Raw genomic sequence first — 17,050 nt, 5'->3', positions numbered from 1 at the left:
ATAAACCCTTCAATTTGCAAGTTAATGGTTGTAGCCATTATAATTATATGTGTTAATTATTGTATGACCTAAGCATGCTCCTCATGTGTTTGATAAAATGCCTATATAAATGAAATAGTGCCATTATAACATGATATCATGTATTCCCCATTTATGTACAAGTTAATGCTTTACAAGTATTTAATGAAATGCATCTATGGATGAATTATGATCAAGTGATTATTGTTATGATATTCAAGATTATGCCATGCCTTTCTTTTATGCTATCTAGTCCTGGGGGTATAATATTCGATATCTTAGCTATTTACCTAGAGCCAATGTCAGTTATAGAACAATATTAGTCATGTCATGGTTAGTAGAATTCAGTCAGATACAAAACTCAATAAACTTGGTCAGTTACATAACTCAGGAAAACTCAATAAACTAGGTATCAGTCCAGTCCAGTTCAGTATAATCAATTCAGTGTCTATTCAGTTGGGAGTAGGAATCATCACCGTGTGAACCCAAGGATGGGGACACACCTGCCAATAGAGGGTGTGATCCTTAAAAGAAATCCTTGCATTCCAGAACTACGTAGACTGCATAGGTTGAGACATCAACCTGCCAGTTAAGGGTTTATGTGTTGCTTTACCTGTCAGTAAAGGGTACTGCTATTCTCGTTTAGGGCACCTGCTAGTAGAGGGTGACTCTTTAGCCTGTCTTTACTAGTGGCACGGTACTAACACCCTTCCAACTGGGGTCACAGGTTGGACCCCAACTTAGTTTTCTTATTTGTGTTATATCGATTAGATGATTACCTCCCACAGTCTTAGTTTCTGTCTTTAGAATAGAACTCAGTTCAGTTCTACAGAATTAGGACTGTTAGATATAGTCAATCAGTATCTATAACTCAGTTATCAGTAACTTCAGATATCAGTTACTCAGTATCAGAACTCAGGACTTAGGTTCAGATAAGCTCAGTCACATTATTTATTTATATGCACAGTAGTGCATACTTAGTATTTATAGTAGTATCAGTTATCCATGTACTCTTATGTTCAGTTACTCTATATCATTTAGTCAGTTATTGTTTATACATATGAACCCTTGCATTCAGCCTTACCTCATCTAGCATACCATTACATTCCACGTACTGACACATACTTTTTCTTTGAGGTATAATATCTCATATCATAGGTTCAAATGCTCAGGGTCCTGACCGCGCGTAGGCAAATATAGTTATCAGTATCAATTTTAGTAGTGAGTTCTCATCTATCAAGGGCATGCTTTTTATTTTAGTTTATCAATATTTCAGTAGCTGGAGTTAGTTGGGGTCTTTTCCCATCAACTTTGCTTTCATACAGTTCGGGAAGAGGCTTTTCAGAGTAGAATTTTAGACAGTGTTCAATTTTATAGATTATTATTATAGTTGATATTTTTTATCAGTATTTCAGATTTTGAACCTTATGGCCTTTCAGCCTATTTTCCATAATTATTACAGTATTATTACTCAGTGCTCATAGTAGATATCAGTCATGGGTTAGCCTGCTTTACTTTGGGGTTGTAAGCACCGTGTAGCATTCGCGGTACAAACTCGGGTCGTTACAAACTTGGTATCAAAGCCTAAGGTTCAATAGATTCCTAGGGAGTCTAAAAGAAGCATCAATAAAGTCCTGTGCATAGGTGTGTAGCGTGCCACACTTATGGACAGGAGGCTATGAGATATTTCAGGAAAAGTTTCCCTTCTTTCAATACTCATATCGTGCAAGTGAGCATGAAATTAAGTTAAACTCTCAGTCTAATCCACTTTTTCCTTTTATGTACAGAACATGCCTCCCAAAAAGAATAGTGAAAGGAAAATCAAAAATCAGTTAGCATCTCAGCCCATTCAGGAAGATCCCCTAGACAAGCATGGTTCACATGAAGAATTCAAAGTTGCGTTCACTACTCTAGCCAATTCCATAGCAGCTTAGAATGAATGTCTATCTACTGTTCAGGCTACCCAAGTGGCTAATACTGCTGTAGCCAGGATTCAGGACTTCACCAGAATGAATCCTCTCCCATTCTTAGGATCTTATCCAGAAAAGGATCCACAGGAGTTCCCCAATCAGGTTTAGAAAGTCATAGATATTATGGGAGTGACTTCTAGTGAATATGCTGAGTTAGCTACCTATCAGCTAGAAGATATATATCATCTATGGTTTAAGTAGTAAAAGGTAGACAGGGACACAGATGCAGAGCCCATAGAGTGGGAAGAGTTTGCTACTACTTTCCTAGATAGATTCTTTCCCTTAGAGCTGAGAGAAACCAAGGTATTAGAGTTCATAAATCTCAAGTACGATAGTATGAGTGTGAAAGAGTATTACCTCAAGTTTATGTAGTTATCCAGGTATGCTCCCCATGTAGTAAGAGACTGTACGTCCAAAATAAGCAAGTTCATGTATGGGGTATCAAAAGTGTAGTTAAAGAGTGCAAAACTTTGATGTTGATTAAGGAAATAGACATATCTAGGCTCATGGTCCATGCTCAGCAGATAGAAAAGGCTAATAATAGAGAGAGAGAGAGAGAGAGAGGCAGAATAAGAGAGCTAGAACAGGTAGCTTCAATTTCACTCAGCCTAAGTTAGAGGGCGGTAACCGTTCCCAATTTTTCTCAAAATCTTTAGTTCCAGCTCCATCCTCAGCTAGTGCTCCAGTACCTAAGTTCATAAATGGTAGCAAAGATAGGGTGCCAGGCTCTAAATCTCAAGGCAGTGTCAGCAGTTCTCAAACAAATCCTCTTTGTCAGATATGTGGCAGAAACAATCAGGGTGTCTGCAGAGCTGGCAGTGATGTTTGTTTTGGGTGTGGTAAGCCAGGACACAGAGTCAGAGATTGTCCTCAGTCAGGTTCTCAGGATCAGTATAATCGACCTTTAGCTCAGTCAGGTCACCCGAATCAGCAGGGTGCCACTTCCAGTGCCACCAGTATGCAACACCAAATAGGATTTTTGTACTTCAGTCCAGACAACATCCAAAAACTTCTCCTGATGTGGTCAATAGTACGTTACATATCTTCCATTTATATGTTTATGACTTGCTAGATCCAGGAGCTTTTTTATCTTTCATAACTTCTTATATAGCCATTAACTTCTGAGTCAGTCCATAAATCCTAGCATAGCCATTCTCAGTTTCTACCCCAGTGGGTGAATCTATCATAGCCCGATGGGTATATAGGAACTGTTCGATTATGATATCTCAAAAAGTTACTTCAGCAAACCTTGTAGATCTAGAGATGGCATATTTTGATGCCATTCTCGGCATAGATTGGCTCTATTCATGCTATGCCTCAGTTGATTGTAGAAACAGAATTGTTCATTTTCTGTTTCCAAATGAACCTGTCCTTGAATGGAGAGGTAGTACTACAACGCTTAAGGTTCAGTTGATTTCATACCTTAGAGCGAGAAAGCTGATATCCAAGAGATGTGTCTATCAACTTGTGAGAGTTAAAGACTCCAACTTAGATACTCCAACTCTTGAGTCAGTTCCAGTAGTTAATGAATTCTCAGATGTGTTCCCCAAAAATCTTCCTGGAGTTCCTCCCATTAGGGAAATAGACTTAGAAATAAACATTCTTCCAGATACTCAACCCATATCTATTCCACCATACAAAATGGCACCAGTAGAACTCATGGAGTTAAAAGAATAGTTGAACTATCTCCTAGATAAGGGATTGATCAGACCCAATGTTTCCCTGTGGGGGCACCAGTCTTATTCGTGCATAAGAAAGATAGTTCTCTTAGAATATGTATAGACTACCATTAGTTGAACAAAGTCAAAGTCAAGAATAAATATCCACTTCCTAGAATCGATGACTTGTTCGACCAACTTTAGGGTGCTAGTTACTTTTCTAAGATAGACCTTAGATCAGTCCATCATAAGCTCTGAGTCAGAAAATGTGACATTCTAAAAAAAACTTTCAGAACTCAGTATGGTCACTTTAAGTTTCTAGTCAAGTCCTTTGGTCTTACTAATGCCCCAGCAACTTTTATGGACTTAATGAATTGCGTGTTCAAGAAGTACATGGACATGATCATTATAGATTTCATCTATGACATTCTTGTCTATTCCTTTAGATAGAATGATTATGCAGATCACTTCAGAATCATACTTTAAACTCTCAGAAAACATTATAGAGATCCCAATCTTGTTAAGTTGAAAGCGTCTATCAGAGATAAAAAAATAAAGGTTTTCTCCTAAGGGGGAGATGGTGTGTTCTGTTTCTAGGGTTGTTTGTGTGTGCTAGGTATAGATGATTTAAGACAACGAATTCTTATAGAAGTGTATGGTGCTCAATACTCCATTCATCCAGGGGCCACTAAGATGTAACATAATTTACAGGAGATCTATTGGTGGAGTGGGATAAAGAAGGATATTGTAGAGTTTGTAGCTAAGTGTTCTACATCTCAGCAGGTTAAGATTGAGCACCAGAAACCTAGCTGGTCCATGCAGTAGTTCAGTATTCATACGTGGAAATAGGAAAAAGTAAACATGGACATTGTAATAGGTTTGCCTCGTACTCGTCATTAGCATGATTCTATTTGGGTTATCATAGACAGATGACCAAATAAACTTATTTCATGCCAGTTCATACCTACTATTCAGTCGAGGACTATTCCAAACTCTATATCAGAGAGTTGGTCAAGTTACATGGAGTCCCAATATCTATCATCTCAGATAGAGGTACCTAGTTTACCTCTCATTTTTGGAAAACATTCCAAAAGAGTCTTGGTACCCGATTTCACCTCAGTATAACCTTCCACCTTCAGATAGATTGTCAAGTAGAAAGGACTATTTAGACTCTAGAAGATATGGTAAGAGCCCGCGTTGTTGATTTTAAGGTAGTTAGGATAGCCACTTTCCTTTGATAAATTCACACACAGTAACAATGATCACTCCAGTATTCAGATGGTTCTATTTAAGGATCTCTGCAGTAAGAGATATAGATCTCCAATTGGTTGGATCAAGGTAGGTCAGGCCACAGTAGTGAGGCCTGACTTAGTATTTGATGCCTTAGAGAAGGTTCAGCTGATCAGAGAAAGGATTAGGGCTACCTAGAACCGACAGAAATCGTATGCAGATGTGAGGAGAAAGGATCTTGAGTTTGAGATAAGTGATTTTGTGTTCTTGAAAATCATTCCCATAAAGGGAGTAGAGTGGTTCAGTAAAAAGGGAAAGCTCAGTCCCCAATATGTCGGTCCTTACAAAATTTTTAGTTATTTTGGAAAGGTAGCTTACGATCTCGAGTTTCCTTTAGATATAGCTTTAGTACACCCAGTATTCCACGTCTCCTTGCTAAATAAATGCATTGGTGACCCAAAAGTCATAGTTCCCTTAGAGGATGTAGATATTTCAAATGATCTCTCTTTTGAAGAGGTTCCAGTCCAGATCCTCGATCATCATATTCGTAGACTAAGGAACAAAGAAGTCCCCTTGCTCAAAGTTCTTTGGTGGAATAAGTCTATTGAGAGAGCTACTTGGGAAGCAGAAGCAGATATGTGGACCAAGTATCCCCAACTCTTCTCTACAAATTTAGATTCAGCTTAAGGCAACAGTCTTCCTTAGCTTTACTCAGTTCCATGTTCACTTACAGTTGTAATCTTTGTATTAGTTACCGCTGTACATTCAGTCATGTATTTATGAATCAGTTCAGTCATGTACTAATGCATCACATAGCATGAACAGTATGAAAATTCATCTTATCATTAACTTCAGTCATGTATCCCATGCATTAGATTTGCATGTTCAGTATGAGAACTCAGTTTGTCAGTAGTTCAGGTGTGCAGTCATGTTTTAGTATGTATGTTTAGTATGTAAGCTTAGTCTATCACTGTTCCACAACTTAGTGAGTCTCATTCGAGGATGAATATTCCCAAGGGGAGATATTGTAATATCCCGTATTTCCCTAACTTAAATTAACCCTCAGTACGTGGGTTACCCTATATATAATTTTTAATATACTCAATATTTTTCAGTTTAGAGCCTACCAATGCATAGGAAATTCAGTTATCTTTCCAATAATATAAAAATTTGCGTAAATCTAATACCAGGAAGAAGAGTTAGAGCCATTTTTGTAAAGTAGTGTGCCAACTAGCACTTCAACGCATTGCGGAGCATGACCAAATGACAATTGTCAAATCTAGTAAGCCTTCGTGATAATGGTGCATCGCACCAAGGCTCAATTTTACAATTGTCCTTTTCCACCATTCTAACGTGATCCCGCCACGTTGCGGTGAACTTCCAGGTCGCACCCATTGTAGCAACGCGATACCACCACGTCTAACCACTGTGCATTCTCCCAGTTATCAATTTATAGTCATAAGGCCCAATAGCGCCACATCGCGTCAGGAGAGCAGGTCGGGTTTTTTCTAGTGACGACTTTTAAGTCATTCCCAGGGGTAAATGGATATTTTTCCACGGCCCTAATCAGTGTAATAACGAAATTAAACCCCTAAATAACCCATTATCTCATCATTTATTCACTTTATTCAAAGATTAAGTCATTTCTTCTCAAAAGGGGCAAAACCCTAGCTCTAAGAAATCAAAGTTAATCTCTAGAATTTCTCCAAAAACTCTAAGAAATTATCAATTCAGGTATGTTAGGTGTTCATCTATGGGTTCCTTTCACCCATAGAGTCAATGAATCCATTTTAAAACTACAAGATTGTTGCTTTATAAATTACATTCTTGAAATTGAATTGAATTCATGTTCATGTTATTGTTGGGTCTCAGTCCATTAACAAGCTTACATGAAATAAATCATTATATGTGTTGAATTATGTGATCTTCATGATAAACCCTTCAATTTACAAGTTGATGGATGTAGCCATGATAATTATGTGTTGATTATTTTAGGAACTAAGCATGCTCCCCATGTGTTTGATAAAATTTCTATGTGAATGAAATAGTGCCATTATAACATGATAGCATGTATTCCCCATTCATGTACAAGTTAATGCATTACAAGTATTTGATGAAATACCTCTATGGATGAATTATGATCAAGTAAACATTGTTATGATATTCAAGATTATGCTATGCGTTTCTTTTATTCTATTGAGTCCGGGGGGTATTCAATACCCTACAATTTAGCTGTTTACCTAGAGTCAGTGTCTGTTACAGAATAGTATCAATCATGTCACGATTAGTAGAATTCAGTTAGTTACAGAAATTAGTAGAACTCAGTTATAGAACACAAGAAAACTCAGTAAAATCAGTATAACTCCAGTCTAGTTCAGTATAATAAATTTCGTGTCTATTCAGTTGGGAGTAGGAATTAGCACCTAGTGAACCCAAGAATGGGGACTCACTACCAGTAGAGGGTGTGATCCTTAAAAGTAATCCTTGCATTCTAGAAGTACGTAGCCAGCGTAGGTTAAGATATCCACCTGCTAGTGAAGGGTTGATGAGATGCTTTACCTGCCAGTAGAGAGTACCACCGTTCTCATTTAGGGCACCTGCCAGTAGAGGGTGACTCTTCAGGTTGTCTTTACCCATGGCACGGTACTGACACCCTTCTAAATGGGTCCCAAGTTAGACTCCAACTTAGTTATCTTATTTGGGGCATGTCAATTAGATGATTACCTACCACAGTCTCAGTTTTAGTCTTCAGAATAGAACTTAGTTCAGTTCTACAGAATCAGGGCTATCAGATATAGTCAATCAGTATCAGTAACTTAGTTATCAATAACTTTAGATATCATTTACTTAGTATCAGAATGCAGGACTTAGCTTCAGAGAAGCTCAGCCACGGTATTTATTTATATGCACAATAGTGCATACTCAATATTTACCGTAGTATCAGTTATCTATGTACTCTGATATTTAGCTACTCTATATCATTTAGTCAGTTATTGTTCATGTATATGAACCCTTGCATTCAGCCTTACCTCATCTAGCATACCAGTACATTCCACGTACTGACACATACTATTTTTTATGCTATGATGTCTCATATCATTGGTTTGGACGCTCAAGTTCCTAATCGCGCATAGATAAATCCAATTACCAGCAGCAGTTTTAGTAGTGAGTCCTCATCTATCGAGGGCATGCTATTTTATTTTAGTATTTTATTTTATCAGTATTTCAGTAGCTTGAGTTAGTTGGGGGCTTGTCCCATCAAATCCGCTTTTATGATAGTTTTGTTAGAGGCTTGTCAGACTAGACTTTTAGACAGTGTTCAGTTTTATAGATTATTGTTATAGTTAATATTCTTTATCAGTATTTCAAATTTTCAACCTTATGGCATTTTATCCTATTTTCTATAATTATTATAGTATTATTACTTAGTGCTCATAGTAGATATCAGTCATAGGTTAGCTTGTGGTCTTTCGGGGTCGTTAGCATTGTATAGCATCTGGGGTATAGAATCAGGGCATTACAAACTTGGTATCAGAGCCTAAGGTTCAACAAAGTCCTAGAGAGTCTAAAATCCACATTAAGTATAGTTTTGTGCATAAGTATGTAGAGTGCCACACTTATGGACGGAGGCTATGAGATGTTTTAGGAAAAGTTTTCCTTCTTTTAGTATTTATGTCGTGTGAGTGAGCATGAGCGTAATTTAAACTCTCAATCTAATCCAGTTCTTCCTTTAGTTTAAAGAACATGCCTCCTAAAAAGACTAATGAAAGGAGAATAAAAAATAAGTCAGCACCTCAGTGAAGGTTTAGCATGGTTTAGTGCATACCACTACACATGGATTATTAGTAGTTATACTTAGGGTATTAATGGTAAATCATGTTAAAGAAAGCAGTAGGGAGATTTCCATGAATTTCTAATACATTTCACCCCATGTAGGGAACTTATTAAAGTAGCCGCTGAATTATGGGTTGAGACAAGGTCAGTATTCAGGTTTAGAGACATAGAGATGACCCTGCTCCTCAAGGAAATTGAAGGATATGTGGAAAAAAATCATGTGCCACTATAAATGAGTGACAAAAATATAAGGTTATCTTACCAAAGAGTATCACTCTAGATGATATGCGTAACAAACCGGGTCTTCAAGGTAGTAGGATGGTATCATTTGTGATGAAGTCCAACATTCCATGCTCTACTTGATTGATAGGTTTAGTCATAAACAAGGGCAAGAGAAGTATGAAGCAGAGAGTCCTGGTGATATATCGTGGGAAAGTAAGAGTGTCTTCACATTTATCGTCTACCTTTTGGGAATAATGGTCTTTCAAATAGAGTAGAAGAAGAAGTACATACCTTCATAATTACTGTGGGCGATGCTTTGTGCAATAGGATTGATAAAGCCCCTTTTACTATTGTACCTATGATAGTAGCAGATTGTAACGCCTCGAGAGTACACCCTGGGTGCCACATGGTGCTTACAGTCTCAAGGGACCAAAAGCTAACCCATGAGCTAGTAACTACTTTGAGCACTGAATGAAATAATAACATATGCCAAAATATAACTGATAAGCCATAAGGTTTTAGCAACTGAAATCAATACTGGATCATGAATACGGAAACAAATGTCTGAAATTAATAAATTAATAGCAAAACTAACTATTTGTACTAGTCTGAAAAACCTCTACTGACTGACTATGGAGTTGATGGGACAAACCCCCAACTAACTCTGATTGAATAAGAAAAATACTAAAACTAATGAAATAGCTGAGGTAAATAAATTATCCTTAAAATATGAGCACTCACCACTACTACGCCTGATAATCTAGAGAGTCTACGTGCGATCCGAGAACTGAGCATCTGACCCTATGATATGATACATCATAGTGCAAGAAATGAGTATGCGATCAGTACTTTGAATGTACTGAGGTAGGCTGATAGGCGTAGTTTCATTTACAGAAGTAATAACTAACTAAATGAATAGCATGAAGTACTGAATATAAAGCATGAAATGTATAAATTCTGAGAATGCATGACCAAGAATAAAACATATTCTGAATATAATCTGTAAACTAAAATACTGAGTATTGATACATGAATAACTAATATCTGTATGCTATGGTAAAGCAAAAACTGAAACTGAATTACTGAGCTGATGACTGGACTGAGACTGTGGGAGCTATTATCTAATCGACATGGCCCAATGAAAAATTTGGGGTCCAACCTATGACCTCATTTGGAAGGGTGTCAGTACCATGCCACGGGTACTAATACTGGCTGTGTGGATCCACTGATATACTATCCTGAAGGACTAAGGATGTCAAACCTAAACTGATGGGTGAACCCTGGGAGGTAGTCAAGCCTGAACTGACAGGTGACTCCTCAAATCCTACGCTGGCTGCATAGTTCTAGAGTATAGGTATTGTTACTAACGACTGTGCCTAACTGACAGGGAAATCATCATCCTAACACTTGCTCGGTGCTAAATCCTAGTCCCAACTTATCTTACTCGGAATACTGAACTGTTTTAAATTTAACTGATCATGATAACTGACTAAATTGATACTGCTCATAACATGTCTAAAACTATTCTGAAGATACTAACACTAAGTAAACAACTATATTTTCGGGTATTCATGGCCCTCAGGACTCGATTGCAAAAATAGTAAAATAGTACTAAAACTTTGGGGATATAATATGAAAGCATTTATTAAAAATTCATTCTCGAGGCATTTCATCAAACAATTGATATGTATAGCGTAAGCTAAGCATGGGAATAGTTTAAATCTAGTAGAAATAGCATGAATTTAACACCAACATCACTAATTATGATTTAAATCAACAAATATCTTTATTCAAACATGTGGGTCTTAATAACAACAACAATTTCATGTAAACATGGTATAGAATCAAGATTCATGGGAATTCATGGTTAAATCTCATAATAACTTGTATAATATCACAACTGTGAATTAAAAATTAGATACTTGGATTCCATGGGTGAAAGGGACACATGGATGAACATTTAACATACATTGATTTCTAAATTTACGAGAGTTGATAGTGAATTCCTGAAAATTGATCTTAATCTTGAAGGGCTAAGGATTTTCCTTGAAAGAGGTCTACTTTAATTTGAGAGGATTGTGAAATAACGAGCAAATAATGCTCCATTACGAGTTAAATCCAATTTTATGACTAAATGGGGTGAAGGGAAAGGACTTAAATTCCCTTGGAAATTAAAAACTCAGAACTAGGCTAGATATACTGATTTTGACCTTCGGTGCGATGCAATGCAATCGCATTGTGCCACTAGAAAACTAAAAATCCCTATTTTAGCCTACAGCGCGATGCAGTGCTATTGCGTTGCGCCACTGGAATGGAAAATCTCGATTTAGCGCCTTGGTGCGATGCAATTCCAATCGCAATGCCTCACTAGAAAGTGATGAACACAAAAATACCCCTTGGCGTGATGCGGTACTTACCACGGCGACACACTAGAAAAAGGACGAACGTGATTTTGGCCATCATCGCGATGCGGCCTTATCGCGTTGAGCTACAGTTTTTTACTAAAAGTGCCATAACTTCTCACCCGAGTATCGGACTAAGGCAAAATTGGTATTGTTGGAAAGCTAATTCAATTTACTATCATTTGGTAGGTCTTGAGATGAAAAATTATGAGTATATAAAAAAATATGATCGTGTGGAGTTGACTAAAGCAACATTCTTCCCAAAAACTCAATCAGTAAGGAATATTTTGGTTTGTCTAATAGCTAGGAGTTATTTGAGGCCTTAACGCACATCAAATTTGTGCATAAAACTATGAGAGGACTATATACTTTGAATGATATAGATACATGGCTCTAACATAGGTTTAGATTGTTTTGGGGTATTACACAGACATCTACCGAGCCCTCGGTTGTTGCAAGAATGGGGCCAAGAGTTTTGAGGGGTGTAACTTAATACTATAGCTATAGTTGATCAAACATATTCTGAGAATTCATAGATTACAACGAATTCATAGATTGATTAGAACCTACAACATTAATGCTCATGAGATTCGAGTAACAATGGAAGTCAAAAAGATCAAACAACCGAATACGGTTGAAAAATAGGGGCAAATATTGGGTTCTTTGACCGAAGACTTTGTTCAATGGATGTTTTAATAGTTTCTTAGCATAGTATTTTTGATCTACAGTCAACATTATGTCTACCTGGTTTTGATTGGACTTCATGGTCTGCATCCATATTCTCCTACTAGAGTGATGAGGCAAGCAGGGAGAAAGCAAGTAATACCAAGGGTCACCAATATGGACACACATCGAGTGAACTACGAAGACAATAGGATCCCAAATACCAATTATCTTTCCAAGATTTGGGGAAAAGGACTCACCTAGATAAAAAGAACACTGAGTCAAATAGGTATCAAGTAGGCTACATGGTAGGTTATATTCAATGGTTGCATGCCAACTTCAAAAACAAAGTAACCTCGGGCATCAAAAGGGGTAAGAATGTAAATGACAAGGAAGCTGAGGTGCAAGTTCTTTATCAAAAATTAAAGAAGAGGGCTTTGGAATCTGAAGCATACCACTGCCAGTTACACATGGATACTACAAAGGAGATCGCTGAAATGGGGAAAAAGTTGGAGTTTCGGAAGCACCATGCTCTGACCAGAGAATAAAAGGTGCAAGAGCTTCATGATGAATTCGACAAACAAAGTAAGGATGTCTCGATGTGTCCAGCATGGGAGTAAGGTTAACATTGTCCTATCTTGTGACTAACAACCATCACGTCGACAAAGCCATGGAAGCATACAAAAGAGACAACTAAGAAGTGATGTGTTTAGAATCAATTTAGCTTTTATTTTAAGATTTTCTTGTATTTTTCTACAATTTATGAAACAACTTTTTTTTAATAAAGTTTAATTTTGGGGTTTATTTATGACCAAATGACATTTTTTCATAGCATTATTATCTCTCAAACAATGCTAGGCCTACCTCTTTCTTAAAAGAGGCTCCCAAAACAGGCAATGTCAATAATATGCTTATTATATGATAATTTGGTTTACCTCTTTATACTGCTAACATACTAATTTCTTAATCTTGTTGTTTTTGTTTTTATTTTTCCCTCCCCAAAGGTTGATTTGTGCACTCTGGCCTACCACTTTCGATCAAAAGAGGCCCTTTCTTCTCATCCTCTTCTACCTATAAGTCTTAATGGTAAAGAAGTAATTGGAGATATTCATAATATTATGGATAAAGATAGGACTAGTTCCAAGGGAGATAGTCTTACTAGGAAGAATGAAATGATGCTAAAAATGGAGAAAAGAATTTTGGAGTTACAAGGGGAATTAGAGCAAGTGCACAACTTAGCCAAGCTTTCTCTTAACCTGAATACCCCTGAGATATAAGACGACAACTATTCCATACCAAAGTCCCAAACACCCACTAATCAACCAATGCCTCTCCTCAGCCTCAAATTCTTGCAAACGTCCAAAACCTCCCTAATCCCTTCCCAAACAACCAAAATATCCAGACTCCTATATATGTGCCTACCCAATATACCCAATATCCTAAAAACTCCACTTATCCCTCCCTATAAAAGCCTCCAAATCCAAACATATACCACTATTATGCATCTGGTAGCCATAATTTGAACCCTATATATCTTGAAAGCCTTTCTCCCACCTATTCTTAACTCACATTTAGGCCTCCAAAAAATAAGTATACAATGCAGTCTGTAGTCAAAAGACTATGACAGTTAGAAGGAAGCAAGGGGTCAAAAGGACTTAGCTATGAAGACTTGTACGTTCACCCAAGCGTGGAACTATCGGAGGGCTACAAACTTCCTAAGTTTGAGTTTTATAATAAAACTGGAGATCCCAAGGAACACCTGTGTATATACTATGATAAACTTGCAAGAATGGGGAAGAATGAAAAGATAAGAATAAAACTGTTCATAAAAATCTCACTGGGAAGGCTCTCACGTGGTATATGGAATACGAGGTGAAGAATTATGCCAGCTAGATAGACATGTTCTCTAATTTCATGGAGAGATTTAGATATAATATCGATAACTCTTTGAACTGGTTTTACATGTAAAAATTAAGAATAAATCAGAATGAGTCATTTTGAGACTACGCAATGAGATTGAGGACTGAGGCTACAAGAGCTCGACCCCCAATTGAGGAGTCTCAAATAAAGGAATATTTCATTCAAGCACAAGAGCCATAGTTCCTTGATAAGTTGCTAATAGTCATGGACAAATATTTTCCCGAGATCATTAAGATATGAGAAATATTCAAATTTTGCCTAAAAAATGGTAGCATCATTAGGTTGGATTCTCTGTAAACTACCAATAAAAATGCCCAATCTTGAGGAACTACAGAAAACAACAAGAACAAAGAGGTAGGGGGTGGTGATGGCATCCCAGCCTTCAAAGAGCGTTCTGAGCTATCCAACCCTTGATCTACCTCCCCCACTTTACCCACAAAGTCCAACACTGTACTAAAACCCCCAATGCCATATCAAACTCCACTAAAGCAAAAACCTACCCCATATCTAATGCACCCATAATTTTTAAACCCTTTTTATCCTATATACAATGACAAGCAAGACAAGTCTAAATACCCTAACCATCTCGTGTCCAAACAACCCGACCTGCTCATTTTATAGCTGCCAAGCCTTCTTCCAAGTCTAAAAAATGGTTACCAACAATCCTCTCCCAGATCATCAAGTAAACATGATCGACATTGGTGAGGATATAGAATTGGAGCACTCTATTTGGTTCATTGAAAAGGGAAATAATACTCTCATTAGTGTACAAAAATGAGTGCCATTTAAAGTTGAAGTAGCCACGCCCAAGACTCCATTCACTGTTGTAAGAGCTTCCTTGTCCATTTATAACCCTCATACGGTTCCATAGAATTATGAACTCAATATTACTTGGAATGAAAAGGTAGTTGAGGCAGATATATCATAGGGTGTTACTAGATTGGGCTGAGTATATACGTCTGAAAACTTGCTCCAAGGAAATTCACTGAGGGAAAGCAACCTGCCATTGAAGTTGAGGAAGATTGTATTTGGAAGAAGATATAGGCTATGGAGTGTTTAATAACAGAATAATTGAATAATTCCCTGACCTAGATATCCAAATTTACATTATTGTATACTTCTAAAAATTATAAAAAAGGCTCTGATGAGGATTTTTAGTGAATCCTACGTATCAGCTACTATAAAAGGTAGAGAATGACCCATATGGTGGGGCAAGTGTTTGAACCCTATAAAATATACTTCCATGATGATAAGTTGACACCTGAAGGTATATCACATAATTGGGCTTTGCATGTCATGCTGCAACATAAGAAAAGAATGATATCTCAAGTATTGATTGATCAAGGCTCGGGATCAAACATTTGTCCCTTAAATACTTTGACCAAATTAGTGGTGGATATGGCTAAAATACAGACCTGGAAAATGAACGTAAGAGCATTCAGTGGCTGCTAAAGAAATACTATTAGGGAGATCATGTTGGACATGGTAATGAGCCCAACCACTTTCCCCATAACTTTCTAGGTGATGGATATTCCTACTTCTTAAAACTTGTTTCTTGGGAAGCCATGGCTTCTTACGGCTGGTACAGTCCTCTGTACACTTCACCAGTTCCTAAAGTTTTAATATGACCACTAAGAAGTGGTGATACATAGGAAGATAAGACATCCTATATATGATATTGAAGGAAAGAAAAGTTTTAATGGTGAGACGTTTCACACTCTTGAGTAGGTTGGGAATGTTGAAAGAGGGTCACACAATGGATCATTGCATATCACAATACAATATGAGGGAAGAGTAATACCTCACATGTTTATTGATCCAGGTTCATGAGTGAACATCTGTCCTTTGGCTATCCTGATGAGCTTGGAAGTAGATCTGGATAGAATGCAACCTGAGTAAGGACTATAAGAGTATTTGACAGCTCTCAATAAAACACTATTGGGGAGATGATACTAGCATAACAATGGTTCCGACTATATTTCTCTTAATATTTCAAGTATTAAATATTCCTTCCTTATACAATTTATTGCTCGGGCAGTCATAGATCCATATGGCGGGTGCAGTCCCTTCTATACTGCACTAATGTCTCAAGTTTGAATATGGCCATCAAGAGATGGTGATACTAGGTGAGAGAGGAAAAGATGGTCTTGCCTCTATGGAGCTGATTAGAAATATCAAAGAGGACATGTTGGGCTATATACAACTACAGAAACCATTGGATTCTCTTTGCATCATAAGTTGGCTAGGATATGAAGAAGATAAGGATCTTGGCACCAGATTACAAAGGATAATTGATCCCTTAGAGTTCGATAAGAAGAAAGATATTTTTAGGTTGGGCTACGCAGCTGATGGTCAGAAAATCAAAGGTGGGAAAACAGCTGATTCTCCACTATCATTGTACCAAATCTTTTATTCTATAGGGTTTTGTAATGATAGTAAGAATAAGGAATATTAAATATTTGAAATGCTTAAAGATCTCTTTATAATGGAGGACACCACCCTCGCTCTTACGGTCAATAATGAGATTGAAGATATGGAGGTGGATATGGTTCTTGAAGGGAAAACCTGGAGGAATATAGGTGAAACAAATGCTCAAAAAAGGATATGAATAGGGCAAAGGCCTGGAGTCAATGTTGGAAGGGATCATCGAGCCCATACAACTACAGCCGAAGATGACCGCATTCGTCTTGGGGTATGAGTGCACTGCAGAAGAGTATCTGAATGGAGGCTACCTCAGAAAGGTTACTATCTCCCTTTTCTCATTTCTCTACCCATACTACATGAGACCTTCCACTCTCCTAGATATATGGTCCATAGTGAAAAAGAAATTTTGGAGAGTTTGAAGTTCTTTTTTTGGCCAAGGAAAATTGTTGTCATGTCATCATCAGCGGTGAGGGAGGAGCTTCTAGTTAGATCCATGGAATGAAAATTACAATCAGCAACTGAACTGCCACTCTATCTAGGCCTTATCGGGCACTTGGGTAGAGTTGACAGATTTATGATGATTTAGCATTTTTTTATTTTAAGATAAATAAATTCAATAGTTTGAGATAGGTTGCAATTTCAATTTTCTTGTTTTATTTCAGCACTATGTTTTGAGATGTATTAGCATTATTAATAAAAGTTTTATTTT

Source organism: Capsicum annuum, chromosome 12 (genome assembly GCF_002878395.1).
Source record: "Capsicum annuum cultivar UCD-10X-F1 chromosome 12, UCD10Xv1.1, whole genome shotgun sequence".
Lineage (NCBI taxonomy): Eukaryota > Viridiplantae > Streptophyta > Magnoliopsida > Solanales > Solanaceae > Capsicum > Capsicum annuum.
Note: the sequence above shows the minus strand (reverse complement) of the source record.